At 41.9% G+C, this 24,890-nt stretch overlaps 1 protein-coding gene across 2 annotated transcripts in view; it reads right to left on the bottom strand.

Annotated features, from left to right (window-relative positions):
• The window catches only part of NALF1 (NALCN channel auxiliary factor 1), a 343,840-nt gene that overhangs the window by 177,730 nt on the left and 141,220 nt on the right, over positions 1 to 24,890 (bottom strand). The gene's annotated exons all lie outside the window — the stretch shown is intronic.

The following is a 24,890-nucleotide window of genomic DNA, read 5'->3' on the forward strand; positions in this document are numbered from 1 at the left end:
AAAAGCATTGCATCCAAAGCTGTTCACCCTGGCAGGTATTACCATAAGATTGCCCCTCAGTCACTTAAGGACTCTAAAGCACCAGGTGTCAAGAGTATGCCAAAAGAAGAGGCATCTAGACAAGACTGAAATTTTAAAAGGAAGATTCAATATGAAAAAAGGGGAAATTAATCCTAGTCCCAGATTCTACCAGAAGTGTAAAACTCTGAGGTAAAATTCTAAAGAATGTGAGCAAAACTGGTATTACATTCAAGGCAACACCAAGAGGTATCAATATAATATGTCAGGGCTCTAGAGTACTCAAAATAGGGTTTTTATGGATGAGCCAGAGGCATAAATCTAAGGTAGTTAATTTTATAGCTGGGAGAACATTTTGCCATTGAGTGAACTGGAGCAGTTAACTTTTAAATTCCACTGGCTGTGGATAACATCTATGTCAGGGATTTTATTTTTTTAACATGGTTTCTTTCTGCTCAATTTAACCTCAGTCAAAATTTTGACTGGCTCTACTGATGGTACTCAAACTTCATCACACTGTGCTTTCGCAAGTTTTCTGTGTGGTTTAATAATAATAATAAAGCAGTCGCTTCCCCCATCTCCCGAATCCATGATGACTGTAGAACATTGTGACAGCCAGTCCGAGCACAATTTGTTTCTGTGCACAATTCAAAGTGTTGGTGCGGACCTTTAAAGCCCTCAATGGCTTTGGCCCTGTATAGCAGAAGAGCTTCTCCACCCACATCGTCCAGCCCGGACACTGAGGTCCAGCTCTGAGGGCTTTCTGGCAGTTCCTTCACTGCTGGAGTTGATGTTACAGGGGATCAGAAAGAGGCCTTCTCAGTAGTTGCCCCTGCCCTGTGAAACGCTCTCCCAGCAGATGTTAAACAGATAAACGGGTATGTGATTTTAAAAACATATCTGAAAGCAACCCTGTTCAGGGAAGTTTTGAGGGTTTTATGTTGTACTGTGTTTTTATTATCCTTTTGTTGGGAGCCACCCTGAGTGACTGGAGCAACCCAGTCAGATGGGTGGTATATAAACAAATTATTATTATTAGTCAAGACAGAAATAAGTTCTGTCAAGGGTCACAGCAGAATGTAGCCCTCCTAGCCATGTCTGGTCTGTAGATGGATGTGTGAAAGGAAGGTAGACAGTGCTATCAGCGGCATTAGCACATTAATGGACGGATGCGGGGCCCTGATTACCAACATATGAAAGAACACAGCTTCCACCTAATCAGACCAATGGTCCATCCAGCTCAGGACTGCCCACAATGACTGCCAGCAGCTTTCCGGGGGTTCAGGCAGGGAATCTTTCCCAGCCCTGCCTGGATATGCTGTGGACTTGACCTGGGACCTTTTGCATGTAAAACAAATGTTCCTCAAGTGAGCTATGGATCTTCCCCACCCACTGCCTCTGATGACTCCTCTGCCAGAACTGGCTGCTTGCTATGAGAATTGGGTAGCCAGAAAATGCAGGCACTATCATACTGACTGCAAAGCCTGCTGATGAGTTCTTGAGCTGTTCAATACTGAGGAATCAGAAGAAGCTCCTGTCCCAGTAAACGTACCATAGGATAAACCAGGCAGATGGAAGCTAAGGAGCAGCTTTGGCTCATTTCAAATATTTACCTTGCTTCTCACCCTGCATCCAAGAAATTCAATTGTAGCCTCACCCAGTGGGGTGAGAGGAAATCGCCTTTCCAGGGTTAACCAGTTAGGTCAATAGTTTAATTTGAAGTTGGGTTTCCCATATCAAAGTCAAACATATTCCAGCCATCATATGGTCTCCTTTTAATTGTGGTATTAGACTATTGATAGCTGTAATACCTTCTTCTCCTACCCCAAGAATGAAATGGAAAAGAAAATTAAATAAAGTGAATTGAAGTTTACTGAGGCGCCCAAGGAAAACTTGGAGAGAAAGGCATTTAATAGGAAATCGCTTTTTGCTCATTTATTTGTCCCAAACAATGTTTTGCTAGGCAGTTCACAAGAACAAGTGCATTAACTGCTATGTAACAAATAAAAAATTGTGGGAAGGAGGAAGGGATTGCCAGAGTTTCTCCTGTCTCCCGAATCCAGATAAATAGTCACAAAAATGTAATGCATTTTGGCTGATTCAATTTTTGCTAACAGCAAATTTTAATAAATAGAATTCTGTCCTAAGGCATTTGATCTTCTTAATGTTAACTTTAATCAGATATTCCACTTTCCAGACAGTAAAACCACTGAGTGAAGCTAACCTTAGCAAATTAATATAATCCGTGACTGTCTTTGATATCGTACCACCCATACAGCTTGATTATATTAGGTAGGAAAAACAGCAGCACATCGGTCTAACTATGTATGAATGCTAACAAGGACTTTAGAGCAAGCCTGTGCTGGGTATTTTACATTCCCCCCTCCCCCCCAAAAAAACACACCAAAAAGTTTAGACAGTGCAAGGTTCTTGGTAGACAAAGCATTAGGGAAACCTTTTTTAACACCACTGAATTCTTGGGGCATATAAAATTATTTCGAACTCACTCTTTCTAACATTTATGGGTTTGTTTGTTTGTTTTTAAAAAAGGTATATTTAGAATAGCCACTCACCGTGCTCTGCAGTGAGTGGCGGTTGTGGCCCGGCACACGGCTGCACTGGGCCGCCTTTGGTCTGTTGCCATGTCCCATCCTGGCCACTGTAGAGGTGCTTGGGTTTCCGCCAAATCCCAAATTCAAATTAACCAATCCACAGGGGCTTGGGGGCATGGCTCAGGGAGCAGATCTGGTTGAAGCAGGCTTCACTCAGGTCTGCTCGCTGGCTATTTATCCTGGCCGATTGGCTGCCCTCAGACAGAGAGCTTGCATGAAACAAGAGGGTTCATTGTGACTAAGTTTCCCGTTTTCTGATCAGAGCTGCATTCACAACCACCACTTCCGAAGAATTCATACAAGAACGTACACAATCAAAGCCACGCTTAAGGGTACCAGTGTTGACCGTTGAGCTAAAATAATTCATGAGAGAAAAAAGTAGAGTGTGAAACTGAACTTCACTTCCTTTGCATGAAATATTCCCATAAGAAGAAAGCAACCCAGCGGGGAGCAACATTCCAAAGACACTGTGTGTTCTCTTATTTTGCTTTCATTTAGCCATCTCAAGCACCAATAGAAGAAAACAGACCCCTTTCTCCCCCCAATGTGTGCACAGTTTCTGGTGAGTAATCCCTTCATCCATGGAGGCAGCTTTTTTAGGGTGAATGGACATTAACCTCAGCCAGCCTTCGGCCTGTCCCTACCTGCCTGCCTTCATAATTACAACTAATGCAGGGGATGGCACCAGCTGCTAGCTTCCTCTTCTGTAGCCCATAAAGAACTATAAAGGGAGCAGAGCATAAGAAAAACTAGAATTAGTTGGCTCTGGCTCTATCTACTGTTGGCATACCTGCCTTCTGTCCTACCAGTATCAATTGGTTCCAGCGCCCCCACTGCCTGTACAGTCTAGTCATGGCTATGGATCCCTGATGGACAATATTAAAATACTAGACAAAAAGCTTAATTCCATGGTGGACTTGAGAGCCTACCGGAAAGTCCATTGTTCTAATCCTGAGAGACAGAAAACGGTTAAATTAGGTGTTACAGATGTTGAAAATGCCACCAGTGAACTTAACCCTGCTTGCCTAGTTGCATAAACTAGATCAGGGTTTCCCAAACTTGGGTCTCCAGCTGTTTTGGGGCTACAACCCCCATCATCCCTAGCTAGCAGAACCAGTGGTCAGGGATGGTGGGACTTGCAATCCCAAGTCTGAAGACCCAAGTCTGGGAAACCCTGGACTGGATTTACTCATACCCTGATATTGCAAGCTCCCTCCATGCATTCATTACCCCAGCACTGATGCCTCTTGAGTTGCATTAGCACAGCATTCTACCAATAAAGCTTCAAAACTGTTCAAACCATTTGCTTCCCATCCCTTTCAGCAATCAAGCTAATTACACCTACGAATAATGCTGCACGAATTAATAATGCAGCTAATAAAGCAGGAACCAGCAACCCTGAAGACCACGTTTATGAAACTGTCTGATGATTGACACCCATGTTTTAATATACAAGTTGAGATTTCTTAAGTATCCCAACTGGATAATGAAGTGGCTGTGAACGGAACACAATGAGTTCTGAATTATGTGACAAGGTACAATAAATCACTCTCCCCCCTCCCTCCCATGCTGCTTAATTTATGCGAGTGAATGGCTCATTTCGCTGTAGAACTGCTGTTGTTCCTCATATTAAATAAGCAAACCTGGAGGGAACAAGTAGGACAAAGATAACCCTTTTGCAGCTGGTGCTTAGCACCTGTGTCTGACACGTTGCACTGAAGTTTAAATAGGCCTGCTATTGGCCATGTCGGGGGAGAGGGAGGGAAATGTAGCAAGAATATAATATTGTCTTTGTTTGGCTCTCCTTGGAGGGTTAAAGAGAAAAAAAGAGACAAAAAATCTGCTAGCAGAGTTCTCCTTTAGTAAATCATCCACACAAGAGTCTTGCAACAGTTTGGATTACAGGTTAAAGTAAAACATGCCTATAAATTATTCAGTCAGACTAGGCAATGATGTATGAAAGCCACGCACTGTAAGAAGGGGAGAAACAACGGTAAAGATTGCTCTGAAGAGGTGGGGGATAAACCTTTCGTTTATTACATTTGGAACTCAAGAGTGACGTTGGGTGAGTTCTGTATGGGCAATATTCGTAATGCTGTAAGCAGATCATGCATACATGTTTTAAGATTAAGCTGCAACTCAGCAGTCCGTTTATTCAAAAATGGATTTACTTCTGAGGACTGTTCAGGAAAAGTGCATTTAAAATTTCAACTTCTCTTGAATCAAGAGCCATATTTTGTCAAAAGAGATTGGGGGGTGGGGAGAAGAAGTCCTTACTCATTTTAATTGCCATAATTCAGAAGCTTTCAGTACAAATAGTGGTCAACTGCTGCACTTGCCTTGTAATCCCCCCCAGGAGATATTTCACAGTGTGTCTCACTCCTTACGAGATTTACATTAGTAGATTTCTTAAAATATGTCTGGAATGCATTAGCAGCATGGTAGAATTTATCAGTGTACTGCCACCTTGGAATATTTAAAGTGGGAGGTTGGGACTGAAATCTTTCCATGGCCTAGATGCAGGAATGGTAGGTGTGTTGATTATATGAGGGTGTTATGTCAACAAAAAGGAAAATTATATGACATACTTCTTATCTAAAACTATTTCAATCTAGCCTCAGGCTTACATTTGGTAATGAAAGCATGCTGGTCACCCCATTGAGTGACCTACACTGGGAGAAGGGCTGGAAGAGTCTGACAATGCTAATTCTCCCAGATCCCATGATAGCTTTTGATATGATCAGCCATAGTATCCTTCTGTAAAGTAAAGGCCTTTGTTTCAATAGTTCTGTTCCTAACTGGAGAGATGATTTCAAGAAGGTAAGTGCCATGAGGCTCAACCCTGTAGCACTTGCACAATCACATCCTATCTTCCATCATTGTTAATATAGACATGAAACTGTTGAGGGAACATTTCCAAGGATGAAACTCTCGCAGTGAGTTGGTGTGGGACTACTTCTGAAGACTTTTCAGAAGTTTCTACAAGCCCAGTGCATCTGACAGTGGCATTAATAAAGGGTGGTGCATCATTCCATACCCCCCCCAAATAAACAAATAGCACTGTTTTACCTTTCAAGCTTGTTGTAAGGACTATTGAAGCATATATGAAGTGTTTTGAATCATATAAAAGGTAAAGGTAAAGGGACCCCTGATCGTTAGGTCCAGCTGTGGACGACTCTGGGGTTGTGGAGCTCATCTCGCTTTACTGGCTAAGAGAGCTGGCATTATAACGCATTCTTATTTTAGCGGTTTACTTGTGCGGGTCGGGGAGAAGCATCTTGTGATATTAAAGCACCTTTTGGGTATGATACAATACCCTATAAATGCTCAAGATTCAGCTGAGAACCAACAGGAAAGCTACACAGTCAAACACACACACACTGGATTCTAAAGGTTTTGTAGTTTAATCTGCCAAGCACTGAGCTCCTGCCCAACTGTTCACACATTCCTTTGGAATCCACATGAGATCCATGCTTGATGAATTACGCCCCTTAACAGAAAACATTGATTTCTGCAGTAAGATCACATTAGTAAATTTATAAAGAACCTGCATCATTTGCTTTACAAAACAATTCCAATAAGAAGCAGCCCATTAAGGTTGCTGAATTACCACTATAGACTTGTTAATTAGTCATTGTTATTAACAATAAGATTGAATAAATTAAATACCAGGCAGTCATCATTCTGCAACACAGAGAAATGAACTGAAAGATTTATGCCCCTCAACAGTTGTGAAAATGTATTATGTAATTACTACTCCATCTGAGATTAAACAGAGGCAAGGCAGGCCTTTACGCAGCACCAAGGAAACTTTCTACAATAAGGGAATGCCCACTGCTTACACAGCCATCCAGAGGCCCTTAGGAAACACAATCACGTGTATATTTCTTCATTTAAGAAGGGCACCATCTTGGATTTTATTATGAAAGGAACCACCTTTTAGTGTGGAACAAAAGATTCAAAGATTCAGTCTTGGGGATACCTTTAAAGTTAAATCACAAAAACAAAGAAGCAGTACATGTGCTTTAATTCTTCTTGTTATTAATACATCACAATAGTCACAGGAATTTTATCAACACAATCCTGCGTTCAGCCCTTTTATTATTATTTCCAGAGTCTCATCAAAGTCAGGCAAATCAATCTTTCTCCATCTACCACTTTTACCGGAGGTGTGTACAGAAAAAGTTTTCTTTGTTTTGTGTATATTATTATGACATTCTCATTTACTTCAATTATGGGCTTCTGGGACATACATATAGGTGTTGGTGTTGATTCCCAGTAGAGGAATTAAGTGGATACATCAGCCTGGACTTTAATCAAGTAACTGTCTTGGGGTCAAAATTACAACAGCAGCAAGAAGACTTATCGCAAAGTATTGGAAGACATAAGAACTACCCACCGTGGAAGAATGGCAGATGAAAGTTATAGACTATATGGGACTGGCAGAGATGACTGGCAGAATCCGAGAACAGGGGAAAGAGACTGCGGAAGAAGATTGGAAGAAATTTAAAGATTATCTTAAGAAACATTGTAAAATTATTGAATGTTAAGATGATGCTGATTCTGAAATTAAGGGGTTGCTAGCTGTAATTATTATGTAATATGGAAAGAAATTTTAAGAAACTTAATCAAAATTAAGGGAAGGATTTGTTGAAGACAAATTAATTAGAGAATGGAATGCAGTAAGGAGAGGTATGAGGAGGTCGGGAAAGTTATTTTCACGAATAAGGGAATGAAGTTATACATGTGATTTTTGTTTGTTTTTTCGATTTTTTCTTTCTTTTTTATATGTATTTTTGATTTTACTTTTTGTGTCTTTTTTGTGTGATTTTTGTGTTTTATAAAACTTGTGAAAATGCTAATAAATATCTTATATAAAAAAAAAATTACAAGCAGCATGGGAGGGTTGTGGTACCGGGAGGTATCACCGGGAAGAAAATCATTTTCCTCAGCATTGATTCTGTTTTAATTTAGCATTGAATAACATGCATGTGCTTTCATAATCCCTGCATCTACCCTCGCTGATGGAACCTATGTATCAATGCTCTATTTCTATGCTATGTGGACTTCTCAACCCCGACTGTTCCATCCCACCCCCCAATATCTTTCTAAGTGCAGTTTGCATAGCTTAGGAATATAATGTATACATAACAGACTGTTCTCACCTTGAGTCTTCCCAAGCACAGTTAAGGACTTTTTGAAGGTCTGGTTGTCAAGAAGACGGACAATAAGTGTGTGAAACATAAATCCTAAAACACCAAGGTACCAGGGCACCCAAGATAATGGGCGAATAGAAGATAACAAAGCAAAGAAAGACAGTTTTAGCTTCCTAACCTATGGTCTTTCCCTTTCATGTATACGTTCTGTGAGCTAATGCCTGTACATTTCTGAAAAACCCTTTAAAGGTTTGCTAAACTGTGCCTCAGAGTTCTCCCAACTGGTGGTTCTCTGCACGCCTGGTATGAAGTAGCTGTTGCTATTGCAATAAATTCTCTCTCAATAAACTATGTTCCTGCCTGATGCTGAGCTTATTTATCTCGCTTAGTTGCATTTTTCTGTAAGGTGTTATTCCCTCACCAGGGCATGAACCATTAAGAGGTAGTTTAGAAGTAAATTCTTACCACAGTTCTTAGACTAAAGTCCATCTCTGAAACTATTTTGAAACTGCTAGGGCCATGTTGTTGTTGTTTAGTCGTGTCTGACTCTTCGTGACCCCATGGACCAGAGCACGCCAGGCACTCCTGTCTTCCACTGCCTCCCGCAGTTTGGTCAAACTCATGCTGGTAGCTTCGAGAACACTGTCCAACCATCTCGTCCTCTGTCCATGGAGTTTTCTTGGCAGGGATACTGGAGTGGCTTGCCGATTCCTGCTCCAGGTGGATCACATTTGGTCAAAACTCTCCACTATGACCTGTCCATCTTGGATGGCCCTGCACGGCATAGCTCAAAGCTCCTCTGAGTTATTCAAGCCCCTTCGCCACAGCAAGGCAGTGATCCATAGCTCAGTGGTAAATAATCTGCATGTGAGCAGCTAGAATTTCCAGTTAGGACTGGAAATATTCCCTATCTGAAACACTCGGGAACTACTGCTAGCCAGTGCTATAAACACTGCGGAACTTTGTTTATCAATGATTTGACTTTTTTTTTTTTAGAAGATAAGCATGCCCTTTGTTATGACAAAGAATGATGCAACACACAGTACAAGCAAGCAAATGCATGCATGAGAAACTAGCCACCGTGAATAATCCCAGTCTACCTAGGTACCAGCAGAGGGCTCTAACCACTTCATGAACACAAAACATTTATATGTGGGAATAATCAGAGTGTGAATCGGCTAAGGACAGGACTCAAGTGCATTTTGATGGAAAGCAGATTGGCTTTAGTGAGAGCACAGCGTTTCAAGCAAACATCTGCCAGCAGAAATAACCGCACAGTTCTATAGCTAGTGTAAACTTTCTAGACAACACAAAAATACAAGATCACTTAGAGATACTTGTGCTAGCAGCAATTTAGCAGTGTCTAAGGAACATGAGGCAGGGATTAATTGTCAAGTCATTGCCATCTTCCCTGCTGTACATCTTGGTAGAAAGACAGGTTCACAAAACATCAGTGGGATAAAATTATCCTCAGTGGTCAATAGTCCTTCAAGAAAGGCTTTCACACAATTCAAAATCAGAGTTTCACGTTTGTTTAATTTGGGACAGGGTTCAATTAGGAGGACTGAATAGGGCTACTTGTTCTGCTTTGTTTTCAAAGCAAGGCTCCTGATCCTTCCACAGCTGCATCACACAGAAATTCAAAAGGCAAAGCATTTTCCAGCACAGGAACAATAATGAGGGGACAGTGTGGAAATCACCTGGAGAATTTCTGTTACTCATAAATCTGTTGCAGACCCTGGACTTTCGCTAGGTTATATGTGACAATTCTGGTAAACCCTACTTAAATAAATTGGTCAGATAGCCTAGCAAAGTATCACCTGGCACCTTTTTTTCTTTGTCTTTTTCTTTTTACAAATCCTTAGGTACCAGGCAAAAACATTACTGCTCTCTCATGCCTTTAGCTAATTAACAATCTATGGCCTTTAAAACTGTGTGTTTGGTTGGTTGGTTGGTTGGTTGGTTGGTTATTATGGTATGTATTTTTGTGTTTTTATACTGTAAACCATCCTGTGATCTTTAAATGAAAGGCAGTATTGAAATAATTATTATTATTATTATTATTATTATTATTATTATTATTATTATGATGATAATGGTGGTGGTGTTGGAGAGAAAGGGTTCCCATCACTGGCAACTTGGCCAGTACACAGAGATCTGCAGGCAGAGAGGGTACGCACCCAGACATCCTCCTGGCAGAACAGCTGTATTCCACATCTGGCAAAGGAGTTAATCTATTGAATGACCCAAACTAATTGCATTATATTAATTCAGCCAAGCATGATCATAGGGAATGCTGACAATCACAGACGCTTGATGGAGAACGTTGTATGCAGCACAGCTGCAGCTAATTGACTTTAGCAGCGAACATGCTCCCTCTTCAGCATACCCGTTTCCTGCTCTGCCTCTCTGCAGCCATATGACCATCGAATGAGATGCTTTGCCTTGGGCTTGCCAAGTTTTCAGCAAGGCTCTGTAACTGTGCCTTTTGCCGACCTATCCTGTTTCCATACAGTTTCATGTGCAGAAAGCCACACGTTAAGCTTCTCGCCGTATGGAGATAGTGTCACCCGATGTTTGCCACCAAATTACTCTAAAAGTCACAGGGCAAGGCCAGGTTTCTTTCTGGTCTGCTAGAAACCTTAACTTTGATTTATTATTTTAATTGGTTTCATTCCAGCTTCCAGTGCTTACAGGTAAAATGCTAGGGCCGTAATTAAATGCAGAGAGGAATTATGAGTGCTGTAATGTACAACAACTACAATGGAATGCTATCAGATATCTGGCTGCTACTCTTGAGAAAGCAGCAAAGCAGGCTTCAACAGTGTGTGCCCAACCAAACCCAATGCATGTTACAGCTAGGCACTGTGGCCTTCTAGGTGCAATTTCCAGGTTTTGCAGACCGTGCAAGCGGCAAAAGAGACAGATTGTGGAGGCACTGGCAGGTCACCCTATACAAACACTTGGCTCGGTGGACCACTACAAACTATTTGGGTGTGACACGAAGTGTAATCATGGTAAGTGCATGCAAAAACTGTCTCCTTGAGTATAAAGAATCATGAAGTTTCAGGAAACTGAACTATCAAATAGTGTAATAGCGATAAGCTACATTCTGATGATTCCCAGTCTTTTCAGAAACTCCAAGGAAGTCAAACCTTGTTATTTTAAATTGTTTCCTAGAAACTCTACACACACACCCTTTCTATTACAGCTTCTCTTTATATCATTCTGCTAACATCTCTCTTCCGCATTTCCCTGCATGGTAAAATATTACCCCCTTGTACTTACCTACCAAGGCTGCGAGGAGATTGATTGTTCTTGGGAGACAAACCTGCTAGGCTTGGGTGCTTTTGGAACAGGGTATTAAGTCACATCACAAGCAGGCTTGGCTTTTCTTCTTCAGAAAAACAAAACACAGGTGTGGTCAACTTTTAATTAACCTTCTGACAAAGTGGGGACTTCTACAAGCCCTGACTGACACACTTCAACTAAATACAATGCCAGCATTCACATATCATAGTATACCATAGTTGCAGCAGAAAATTAAATAGTTTTCACCTGCGAATGGAGCAAGGTTGTAAAGAAAATAAACAAACAGTTATTAAATGGATAATAATAAATGGACTGATTAAAAATTCCAACACAACTCCTATGCTTCAAGACAATTTTAAATCCTAAACAAGGGATTATCTCTGAAACTCTGCTTACTTAAAAAAAAACCTGTGCTATTATTTTATACTGCTGGATAAAAGAGAAAGGGCTGGACACAATTCTGGTGGAAATAATCATGACTGCCAGGAGACTTTTGTAATGTGCATACATTAGAAATATTTAGGAAAGCAAAAGGAATTAACATCAAGTTCCTGGAGTGTGTAGGAGTAGTAGGAGTAAGCTTTAATGGAAATTTCATTGCAGTGTGACTCTACGGAAAAGAAATTCTATCTGGAGATGAACGTGCTGATAATACAAAATGAAAGCCTCATTCTTGGGTCTCATAAGATACATTTTCCCTTTTTCCGTAGAAAGAAGTGGGAGTGCAAAATGAGGATTAAAAGGCTGGAAAGCATGGCACACGTCAAACATGGGTAGTCTAAGAATTGTGCAATGTACTCAGTGTTTAATTTTTTTGAAAGAAATTGGAGGTACTAACATTTTTAATCTTCTTACGGTGTTTTTCTGCTGCAAATATAGGCTTGAAATTCTCTGTTACTAGAAAGACGCAATTTGCACATGCTCAAGAAGCATTTGATCCGATTAATAATAATAATAATAATAATAGTTATTATTTATACCCCGCCCATCTCGCTGGGCTTCCCCAACCACTCTGGGTGGCTTCCAACAAAACACCAAAATTAAACATTAAAAGCTTCCCTAAACAGGGCTGCCTTCAGATGTCTTCTAAAAGTTTGGTAGTTATTTTTCTCTTTGACATCTGGAGGGAGGGCGTTCCACAGGGCGGGTGCCACTACCGAGAAGACCCTCTGCCTGGTTCCTTGTAACTTGACTTCTCGCAGTGAGGAACCACCAGAAGGCCCTCGGCGCCACTACCGAGAAGACCCTCTGCCTGGTTCCCTGTAACTTGACTTCTCACAGTGAGGAACCACCAGAAGGCCCTCGGCGCTGGACCTCAGTGTCCAGGCTGGATGATGGGGGTGGAGACGCTCCTTCAGGTATACTGGACCAAGGCCATTTAGGGCTTTAAAGGTCAGCACCAACACTTTGAATTGTGCTTGGAAACGTACTGGGAGCCAGACTGGTGTTATATGGTCTCGGCGGCCACTCCCAGTCATCAGTCTAGCTGCCGCATTCTGGATTAGTTGTAGTTTCCGGGTCACCTTCAAAGGTAGCCCCACATAGAGCGCATTGCAGTAGTCCAAGCAAGAGATAACTAGAGCATTTACCACTCTGGTGAGACAGTCTGCAGGCAGGTAGGGTCTCAGCCTGCGTACCAGATGGAGCTGATAAACAGCTGCCCTGGACACAGAATTGACCCGCGCCTCCATGGACAGCTGTGAGTCCAGAATGACTCCCAGGCTGTGCAACTGGTCCTTCAGGGGCACAGTTACCCCATTCAGGACCAGGGAGTCCTCCACACCTGCCCGTCTCCTGTCCCCCCAAAACAGTACTTCTGTCTTGTCAGGATTCAACCTCAATCCCCTGGGAATGGACTTGAGGGAAGCCTGATTGTTCCCCCAGGCCCATCCCTGAAGAGTCCTGCCCTCCGTGCCAGCCTGTCATTGGCCAATCCGGCAGGCTGACGTGGAGCAGGATTTAAAACCAGAAGCGAGCGGAAGAGTAGCCCCCAGCATCCAAGCCCTGCATCATTTTGGGAGGGGACCATTCTGCCACTCACCATTCTTTCTTCTTCAGGGTCCAAAAGGACCCACGCTTTGGCGATCATGCGTCTATTGGACATGCCTAAAATGGTTGCCGCCTGTACAGTAATTTGTTTATACTGTAATTTTTGTTTTGTTGTTAACTGCCTTGAGTGCTTATTGCAGAAGGGTACAGTGGAAATATAAAGCCACAACAACAACAATTCATTGCAGAATTATGGAATGTGTTGTGTGATAGGTTATGGATGTCTTCAGGTTTCCTCCTGCTTATATATTCATGACCAAAGTTAAACATAGGGAAGAAAGAAGAATCTGAATTACTGAATTCCAGAAATAAGATCCAAGGGCAGGTTTATTTAAAATGCCCACAACTTTTTGAGAGTTTTCAACTATGAGCTGTGCTTCGGTTTGGGTTCGGATTTTACCCCTCGAAAGCCCCAATGCGTAAATATGTTATGCTTCAATTTATTAATAAAATATGAGAGCTGCACCATCTCTCACATGTTGCGAATAATCAGAGCTACACTGCTAGCAAGATGCTAATGGATTGCTGATTCCCCCCGATGCCAGATCATCCACTAGTTACTCAGGTGGTTGCTAAGACACTGTCCTGCCAAGTCTCATTCATGTAAAATAGAATTTATACACAGCTTCCGTTTCCAAGCTGCACATCTACCAAACTCAGGAGACTCACAATGGATTTGACGCTGCATATGGAAAAAAACCTCTCTTACTGATACTGTCTCAATGTCTAGAGAGAAGCATTATCTCTTATTCACAAGGGCTGAGATCTGGTGATTAATATTCTGATAACAATAAGTTCTTGGAATATATTTCAGGGCAATAAGTCTCTACAAGTCAAGAACGAATTCTAATGATGCTAATAATTTATTATCAAGTGTTATACAAATGCTGTCTATAGCTGTGATTTAGAACTGAACCAAAGAAGATTGAGTGGGTTGAAAATGGACAAGACTATACACCCATGAAGGGTAACATTGCAAGTTCCCACAGCTGGAAGCTGCTGGACAGCAAACTTGTTTTAATTGATCATCTACGCTAGTAACACGAAATGCAAAGCATAAAACTAGTGCTATGACACAGCGTCAGAAAACAACTACAGAAATGTAGTAAAAGATAATATCTCAAACTATTGCTACTACTAAATAAAATATTGGTGCTTCTTAAAAATCATATCCAAATGCTGTTCATTAAAAACCAAATGGTGATTTTTTTTAAAAAAAAATGAATACTATTGATAATCTTAAAATTAAAACTATATTTGTGGTGCCTTGAACTGTGTCCCCTTTATTTATTTATTTTAAAGGGGCCAAGAAACATTAAGTGTATTGCAACATTAGACATAGGACCTTGGGGTGGTAGGGGATAGCTGACCCAGTGTGCAGCAAACCTCAACAGAAAGGCAATCCATAAAAAGTTAAATATGCTTAAATTTCAATAGGACTACCATTAGCACTAATGTTATTAACTGCTTAACTTCTTCTGGCTTGCAGCCTGTCAGCACTGTGGAGCAAAATGTGATTGCACCAAGTACTGAAATAGATTTTAAAAGAACGCCACTTAAAAATAAATAAATAAATAAAATCCGGCTTCTTTTTCTAGCTTACTTTATCCTCAAACTATCACTCCCACAGCTATAGAGCCGCCACTGCCATGAGCCAATGCTATTGTCATGGCATTTTGTTCTAGATCTTGAATGGCATTTTTCTCCCCGATGGTCTTTAGTAGAAGCTGTATAGGTCTGATTGTTGCCCACTGCTCCACAGGGCACTTGGGTGATTCTTCCTTTTCAACTGCATGCAGTGTGAGGACATAATGAAAAATATTGCCATTTGTGAAATGGAGTGAAGGTCTTGTCTCTTTCAGAATGCACAATCAGCCTGGCCTCGGGGCTGGAATTTCAATTTGCCCATGGAGCTTTATGTGGAATACCTAAATAGGAAAGTAAGTAAAGCATTAAGACAGAAGGAATGGCAAGAATCTTGCTCTGAGCACTCTAGACAGGGTAGTGCACATTATAAAATACTTAAGTACGCATGGTTATTCAGAAAAAAAGCAGGCAGAAGACACTATCCACTAAGAGAATATAATTAGCAAGGTTTGTCTAGTAATACAGGTACAGAATGCTTGAGTGAAGCCTGAAAAACAATCAATTTATTTTGAGTGATTGTTGCTATGCTATAATTATCTCATTTGGTGGCAAGGAGAGCAACCAATCAATCATTTAACTGATTGCATAATTATTTAATAGTGCACACCTTCAAACCACTGGCATGCTGTGCTGTGGAAAGGCAGGGCTATCAATTGTTTCCAAAGGGTGCATTCGCTAAGTTTTGTTTCAGAGAAGCGGGGGCAGGGGGAGCACTTCAAACATGGATCACAATTTCATCTAGAAGCCAATGGCTGCAATCCATTGCAGATACATCCAAAGGCTAGTCATGCATGTCCATCAGGCTTCTCACTTTCTGTCAGAGGATTATTTCCGAAGCTATCCTGGGTTTTGGAGATGCTTGTACAGGGATCTGTTGTTGAAAGGAAGGGACTTAGATTGTTTGGGACATGCAGATGTCAAGGCTTTGCATTCTGTATCCAGGGACAATACGTTATTTATACATGAATGTGAGAAGTGTTGTATAGAGTACAGAAAACTGAATGCTCACTATTAACATATGAACATAAGATAAGCCTACTGGATCAGGACAAAGCTTTATCTAGTCCAACATCCTGTTCAAATCAACACAAACTGTGGAAACTTCACACTGGACTTCAGGCATCTGGCATTGTGTGCCTCCCCATTCTTCCTCCAGACTCTGGGTCCTTGGTTTCCAAATGAGATGCAAAAGCTGCTCTCATCAGAAAAGAGATTTGGGGAGCCATGTCATCAGCTGGTGTTGGTCCACTGTGCTTCATTAAGTCCAGGGTCAACACAGCCGTCTACCAGGAGATTCTGGAGCACTTCATGCTTCCTTCTGCAGATGAGCTTTGTAGGGATGCTGACTTCATTTTCCAGCAGGACTTTGGCACCTACCCACACTGCCAAAAGTACCAAAACCTGGTTCAATGCCCATGGGATTACTGTGCTGGGTTGGCCAGCAAACCCACCTGACCTGAACCCCATAGAGACAGATGAGAGACATGAAACTGAGCAATGCAGAAGAACTGAAGGCTGCTATTGAAGCATCCTGGTCTTCCATAACACCTCAGCAGTGCCACAGGCTGATAGTATCCATGCCATGCCGCATTCAGGCAGAAATTGATGCAAAAGGGGCCCAAACCAAGCACTGAGTACATATGCATGCTTCTACTTCTCAGAGGTCCAATATTGGTCTATTTGCAATCCTTGTTGTGCTGATTTGATTTAATATTCAAATTTTCTGAGAATGTTAATTTGGGGTTTTCATCAACTGTACGCCATGATCATCACAATTATAACAAATAAAGGTTTGACATATCTCACTTTGCATGTCATGAGTCTATATTAGTTTCACCTTTTAAGTTGAAATACTGAAATAAATGAACTTTTCCACGATATTCTAATTTTCCGAGTTTCACCTGTGTGTGTGTTTATGAATGAGACCTTGGGAAAGGTGTCAGTTTCCCCCATTCCTCTTGTAGGAGTGTTATCAAACTATGCCTATCTGTTTTATCAAGCCGTTATTCTTCTAGATGGAAGTAAGAAAGCCAAGGATGGTGCATGTCCATACAAATAAGGAGAATTCCTCTCCAGTAAATCTAATTCCTTTTATCTGTACGTCTCTACCCCTGAAGTTTGCAACAGGCTTGTCTAAAGTTTGAAATGGGCTTTCATGTTGTCTGCAGTGCTTTGTCTCGTGTTAATTAATATCCCAGGCCGTCCCATCAGTTGTACAGATGAAACATCTATCCTGCATGCTGAGCAGCCAGCAGCTGAATGCTTTTGACACCAGCTGCTACCCTTCCATTAGCCTCTTCGCAGGTCACAGCCCAGGAACTGCAACATGCTGATCCCTTCGGCATGCGCCTAGTGGAATGACCAGCTTGGCCATAGCTGACATAGCAGCAGTCAGCTAGACCTAGGGTAGGGAAGCAGGGATTGTAGAACTGGTATGGATGCTTCACTGGGATGAGGAAGAGGACAGAAGAAGCGAGATCCCTGACTAAGGTAATGGGAGCAACAAAGGAGGGATGAGTACATTGTAGTAGGGTGGCGGAGAGTAAAATCTTCAAAGGCAGGCAGGCTAGCGTATGTCAGAATCATAAGTGATGCACTGAGCGGTGCAGTGAGCTACCAGCTTATACATCAACTCTCTCCATGGACCTCACTGAATCTGGAACAAATTAAAAACACAGCTGAGAGAAATGGGACAGGATATGAGTATCAGTGTTCTCATTCTGAGTCTTAAAGCTGGCAGGTGCCACACACCTGGGATGATGCCAGCTGTGTGAGCTTTCTGAATAAAAATCTGGTATTTGGAGAGGGTGGGAATCAGTGTGGGGAAATCCACTAATATGCCACTAATTTTGCAGCACAAGATCTGGGGTATATGGTAACTATGAAGCTTTCAGAAACTGTAAAGAAAATAATATACATAATAATCTGATCTGCATGTCACAATAAGCCAAATTTTGTTTTCAGGGGTTGTCTGTATCCAGCTCCCCATCCACGCAATGAACCATAGTTTAGCTTATCATGATGTGTGAACCAAAGAGATGTGCTAACAAAAGATCTGTTTAGGGTGTTATCCTATGTTTTTCTATGCGACTTAAGATCCAAGCCTATTTTTTTGGGCATGCTATCTAAATAATGTAATGTGTTTAATAGCACAGGATTTGTCAACAACGAGAGGGAGGAAGAACAAATAAAAGAAGGGAATTTGGGACAGAAATACAACAATGCCTATTAAATGGTAAAGCTGCCAAAACAGTTGTTTGGCAATAAAATGCAACATATGACCAAGTAGATAGCCAGGATCTCTTTGCCAGAGATCCTTCAAAAACCTTTAGAGTCTCCTGGAAATAATGTGGCATTTGGGTGCAATCTGTTCATATATAAAGCAATGGAATCATTTCCTGCTATAAGCATTTGTTCCAGTGCCCTCTTAATTCAGTGTGTTGCAGTTACCAGGGTTACCAAAAGGATGGCCAACCAAAGAACTTATGTCCAAGTGGGATTTTTCGCTCGCAGAGTGCAATGAAAGGGAAAAGGACATCCAACTTTCTGGAAACGTTGAAAGTATTGAATAGTGTACCATTCTTCTCTCTCTCACACACTGTGGCATCATATAATCCAATCTGATGAGCCATGTGCTGAGACAAGATTTCAGAGCAATCACATCCGCTGTACAATACAAGCTTTTCTGTGCTTCATACTGAGGTCAACAGGTATCGAATGTGTGTGGGACTTTACAAGACGTTATTGTCAGCAACCAGGGGAGGGAGATCAAGTAAAATGACTTACACATGTATAGCAGGTAACTTCCATCCCATTGCTTTGGGTGCAGTGAAAGAACAAAAATATATTACTATTTAGTGGAATCTTCTGATGGAGTGGGGGGCACCAGGCACTCCTGTCTTCGTCTTTCAAAATACTTGGAATAAAATACACCAGATTTTTTGTCAGCGGGTGCTTTTTGCCCCAGTCAGCATAAAGCATTTGGATTTTTTTAAATGTTATAATGTTTTCCGAACAAAAACTGAACCAGCGAAGCTGGCAGGCAGGGCAATCCTAACTGAGAGTTCCCGAAATAATCGGAGTGAAACAGCCAGTGATGTAATTGAAGCCCTGCTAGCTCCTGCTTCTCAGGAGGTGCTCCCCATTTTCTTTCTGTGCCAGCTCCATGCTGGTGCACTAGAAAGAGCCAAACTAGGCCCCACACATACCAACAAGCTGGATAGTCCTTGACCAGCCCAGCTCTGTCCTGCCCACCAAATCCCCTGTTTTGGCACGGGCAGCTGTACCAGTGATGGAAACACCACCTGTTGTAGCTCCCAAGCAGGCTGCACTTTGGACAGGTTCAGAGGAGACATCCATATTCGCGGAGACCACCACGATATATCATTATATGGTCCAAAACAGGTTTGAAGTCCATATCATGATATCGGTTTCATAGTTTCAGACCTGGCAGTACATCACGAATCATGATGTGTGTTAGGGCTGGGCGATGTATCATCCCAAAAAGTGGTTTCAAGTCCATATCATGATACTGGTTTCATATTTTTTTACCTGGCAATATATCGCGAATCATGATGTGTGTGTGTGTGTGTGTGTGCGTGCGCGCTATGCAAAAATCACAATGTGGGGAAAACCGTGAAGCCAGACAATGCCGCTACACGGTTCTATCCCTATTTAAGATATACAGTGGTACCTCGGTTTTCGAACAGCTCGGAAGTTGAACGTTTTGGCTTTCAAATGCTGAAAACCCGGAAGTAACTGCTTCTGTTTTTGAACATTTTTGGAAGCCGAATGTGCCACACGGCTTCCATGTTGAGTTTTCAGGACAGAAATGCTTCTGGAGATGCATGCTTTGGTTTTTTAACGTTTTGGAAGTCGAACGGTCTTCCGGAACGGATTATGTTTGAAAACCAAGGTACCACTGTATTGCAATATTGCAGTATTGCAGTATATCACCATGCACTGTATTGCAGTATATCACCATGTTTAGGTGGTAATAAATGATGTTTAGGAGGTAATAAATCATAAAGTTGAAAACCAGCTCCATCCTTATTTCAGCTCCATTGTGCTATATCATTAGATCGCGATGTTAAGCTGGTGATAAATCACAAAGTTCAAAACCAGTTCCATCCTTATTTCTGACATACCCACAACATGAAGGGATCGTGAAGGGGTTTTTCAAAGACCAGTCCCCTGCTGATATTTGAAAAGTGCTCAACTCACATAAAGGCTATGATGGGGAAAGTGTAAATGAAATATTGTCAATTGCCAAGTCAGTTTTCAACTCAAGGGATGAAAGGAAAAGGAAGAAGCTAAGGGGGGAATCGCCCTGGGTGTTGGCATACTCAACTGGGATCCCCAGATATAGGGAAAGGCTGTGATATATCAGTATATTGTGATGTTTAGCTGGCAATATTTCACAAAGTTGAAAACCAGATCTCACACGGCCCTACTGTTGACCTCTACGTAGTTCCATCCTTATTTAAGATATTGTGATATATCAATATATGACAATGTTTCACTGGCGATACACTGCAATGTTGAAAACCAGGTATCTCCCAACCCTACCACCAGGGGAGCCCAGCAGAGCCACATGGAGGGGACACCTCTATCTAATCCTAATCCTCACAAGAGGATTTATTTATGTTTATTTATTACATTCAATTTATATAAACCACTTGACTGTAAAAAACAAACCAACGTCAAAGCAGATTACAAAGAATGGAATGAGGATTAGGATTGTTCCTTAAGGGGCCTTCTACTGACACTTGGTTTATGTGGTCTCATAAAACAGGCGGTTTTTACTCTGCATGTAGGGTCAATCAGTTGGTTTAAGGACAGTCAGCTGTGTCTAATAATCATTCTTGGAATGATTAATAATAATCATTCTTCCCTGTTCTATACTGTGGTAGCAGTAAATGCAGCTCGACGGTGACATTTCTAGGTCACAATGACAGGACAATTCAGGACGGAGTTACCAATTGCTTGCTTGCTTGTAAATAGGAAGAAGTTGCATAACCCTTAACTTTGCTTCCTTTTCGCTGTAGAGGTCCTTGAAGAAGATACTGTGAAGCAAGCCTGACAGCAACATGAGAGGCACAAAGAAAACATTAACATGCTGGTCACCAGCAGTAACAGCTGTTATATAATGCTGTTCTAAAATGATTTCCTGCTACTGGAAGACTGGAAACAGCATTTCAAAATAATCTAGTTCTGGTCCACGTATCCATTCATATTTAACTTAAAAAACAACAGCAGCAGCCCAAACCAAGAAAAGCCACAAATTAAACCTATGCTGAATAAAGTTCAAAGAGATTGCAGCATCTTTAAGTCCAAAGAAGTGTAATTGTTGGGACGCAGGTGGCGCCGTGGGTTAAACCACAGACCTAGGGCTTGGTGATCAGAAGGTCAGCAGTTCGAATCCCCATAACGGGGGTGAGCCCCCGTTGCTTGGTCCCAGCTCCTGCCAACCTAGCAGTTCAAAAGCACGAAGTGTAAGTAGATAAATAGGTACTGCTGCAGCGGGAAGGTAAACGGCATTTCCCTGCGCTGCTCTGGTTCGCCAGAAGTGTCTTAGTCATGCTGGCCACGTGACCCGGAAACTGTACGCCAGCTCCCTCAGCCAGTAAAGCGAGATGAGCGCCGCAACACAGAGTCGTCCGCAACTGGACCTAATGGTCAGGGGTCCCTTTACCTTACCTAAGTGTAATTGTTAACTGTTTCTTTAAAAACAATTCCCCCTTTTCCCCTCTCAAATTAAAACCCACACTTAACTGGCAAATGCAAATGTAAAATAACAAGACTCAAGCACAAAGAGAAGAAAATAACAATTAAAGCAAATAACACCATGACTAATTAATTAATTCATTTGCCCATCCATGCTAAGCAGTCATCACAGGGCTCATCCAAACTTACCTTTTGCCCCAATCATACCTGTAGAGCCCATGAAATGTCAAGGACATAAAGAACTACACAACTTTTAGAAGAAATCTGAAGGCAGACCTGTATTGGGCAGTTTTTAATGTTTGACGTTTTACTATGTTTTTATATGCACTGTAAGCCGCCCAGAGCAGCTAAGGAAACACAGCCAAATGGACGAGGCATAAATAATAATATTGTTGTTGTTGTTGTTACCCCCAACTCATTCCAAGGGCAGGAAAAGCAAGGGTATTTCTGTCCTTTAAAACAAAACAAAAAAGTACCTGGCCAGTGTTCTCCTCTACATAGTTGCATCCTTATATACTGCGATGTTTAGCTGGTGATATATCACAATGTTGAAAACCATATATTGCCCAGCCCTTCTGGCCATCAATTATAAACAATCATTGGTAAGCCCATTGCCAGTCTGCACAGGCTGTTAACACCCATTCCACAATTCTGTATTTCTTAAGTTCTAAGGTTGCTGTCTCACCAGCTAAAGTCTTAAAACATTGTCTGAGGAGAAGAATAACTCCATGTCTCATAACTCTCATGAATATCCACGCCTGCTAAGGAGCACAATGAGTTATTTGCACTACAACACTGTTACAGAATTAAGGACCTTGAATCATCACTTTCGGGTGCCAGTTTCATGCATACCGGTTAAATATTAGCATGGGAGGAAGCTATTTTTAAGTTCAAAGAATGTGTCTAGGCTGATACACTTCCAGCATCCACAGGATGATAAAATGAAGGCTAGGAGGAAACACAGCGGCAGGGTCTTAATCTGATTAAATTCATCTTCCATGCCAAAATCCGGAAAGGAGGACAGTTTCTTCTGTTCCTCAGACTATATCGTTCTGTGATCAAAGATTTTTCTACTGTAAAAACTGCCATCCTAATTACATATGCAGGGTGTTTATCACCAAAGATAAAGGGGCAGACTGTAATCACACACATCGGCCATGGCTTTTTTCTCCTGTATTTTTGTTTCTTCAGTGAAGGGCTCAGATCCTTCACTTACTCATGAGTAAGACCCACTGTACTTATGAGTAGATAGGTACAGGATTCCACTGCTGACTAGGATGGGAAGGTGGCTACTGTGGAGGAGAAACAACCATTGCCAAACGAAAATGTATATACTGGTTTATATCCTCTCTTTTTTTAATGGAAACTTGAGGGAGCATTTTTCATAAGACTGGGAAGGTTAAGGGTCACTGAGGCAAAAGCCAATATCACTACATTTTTTAGCTGTGGGCTTAAAAGGGTGAGTGGGTGGGAATATCTTAGATTCTTCAGTGCTGTAGGCCTAGCCTTTATTCATCTTAGCACAACCTTCTGGATGCTTTTTCTACTGTGGGAAATTACCCATCATTCATATCTTTTTCTCCTTGCTTGCAGGGCCCTTAAAAGTCTCCCTGTTAGGCCCTGCAATCTGCTGTTACAGCCCCTCCCCAAGTGCCCCTATTTTCCAGGGACAGTCCCATATTTACAGAGAAGTTGTCCCACTTTCTGATTTGATCTTGGAATGTCCTGCTTTTCCTTTAAAGGTAAAGTACCCCTGACAGTTAAGTCCAGTCGCAAACGACTCTGGGGTTGCAGCGCTCATCTCGCTTTACAGGCTGAAGGAGCTGACGTTTGTCCACAGACAGTTTTTCTGGGTCATGTGGCCAGCATGACCAAGCCACCTCTGGCAAAACCAGAGCAGCGCACAGAAAAGCCGTTTACCTTCCCACTGGAGTGGTACCTATTTATCTACTTGCACTTTGATGTGCTTTTGAACTGCTAGGTTGGCAGGAGCTGGGACCGAGCAACGGGAGCTCACCCCATTGCGGGGATTCGAACCGCTGACCTTCCGATCAGCAAGCCCTAGGCTCAGTGGTTTAGACCACAGCGCCACCTGCATCCCTTTTTGCTTTTCCTTAGGATTTCATTGGAGAAATGCTGGAGGGTATGGTAGGACATTCCTATTTTCATCAGAGAAGTGTTGGAGGGTATAGAATAGGGCATCCCTATTTTCACTGGAGAAATGGTGGAGAGGGCATATCTATTTTTTTCAAAGAAAAGTTAGAGAACATGGAATAAGATGTGTCTATTTTCGTCGGAGAAATGTTGGGTGTATGCTATTAGCCAAGGGCACTAAATGCCCCTTATAAACAAAATGTTCATCTCTTGCAGGCCACTTCTCACAATGTGGCTGCCCTGTGGAGGTTTCTGTGAAACAGAATGATAGCTTATTCATTGTGTAACCAACAGAAGTGGACAGAACAGGACTTGGCAGCCAGTGCCCTACACTACCACCAGGGTGGCCTTGAAAGAAATCGCCCAATGGAGAGAAGCATTCCATGGGGGTGAATGATTATGGCAGGAACTACTAGTAAGCTGGCATGTGGTCATGGAAAAGATGGTGATGGAGAAGTACTAGGAGGATGCAGGACACGTGAGATAAAGCTAGTTCAGACATCATGTCTGAGACACATTTTTGTCTCTGGGGAAAACCACTGCTTATTTATCCTTACAATCCAGAAATTCCAATCAGCCTGCCGTTTCTTGGTATCTAAATGGAAGTGGGCAAAAAGCCTGTAGCAGAGCTTACCAGCTGGATTTTGCATAACTAAGGCTTGGCCATGGAGGCAGCGACCCCTTTCCCTTTCATTTTCCTGCTGAACAGTTCAGCAAGCAATGTCCCTGACATGGAAAAGTGAGGGCCACAAATTCATCCTTCCTCCAGTACCTTCCCAAAGGCTCCAAAATTCACCACACACATTATTCTTTCCCTGCATGGAGATAACATCCATGTAGGAATTTATGAATCAAATGTAATAATATATAAAGACTAGCACACAATGTTATTTTCACTCACAAAAACCCTGAAAGGGCAGCCAGTGCACCCACACAATACCATTCACTTTGCCCTTCCTATGAAATCTTTTTTTTAAAAAAATGTATACTTTTAATGAAACCATCAAGAGTATTGGTGGGCCTAAGTTAGAATGAAAGGAAACAAATAGGGAGCCCGGCAAGGGTAGCTGAAAGACAACGGAAGAAGACAGAGTGCTGGTGAAGCCATGGATGGGTGAACAAAGATGAATACATTGACCCAGTCAGTAGGCATGAAATCCAGAGCCATGGCCATGCTTGACAGACCATCTGTACAACTCCAGTCAGGTGCCATATG

Source organism: Podarcis melisellensis (genome assembly GCF_964234715.1).
Source record: "Podarcis melisellensis genome assembly, chromosome: 4".
In the NCBI taxonomy this organism is placed as follows: domain Eukaryota; kingdom Metazoa; phylum Chordata; class Lepidosauria; order Squamata; family Lacertidae; genus Podarcis; species Podarcis melisellensis.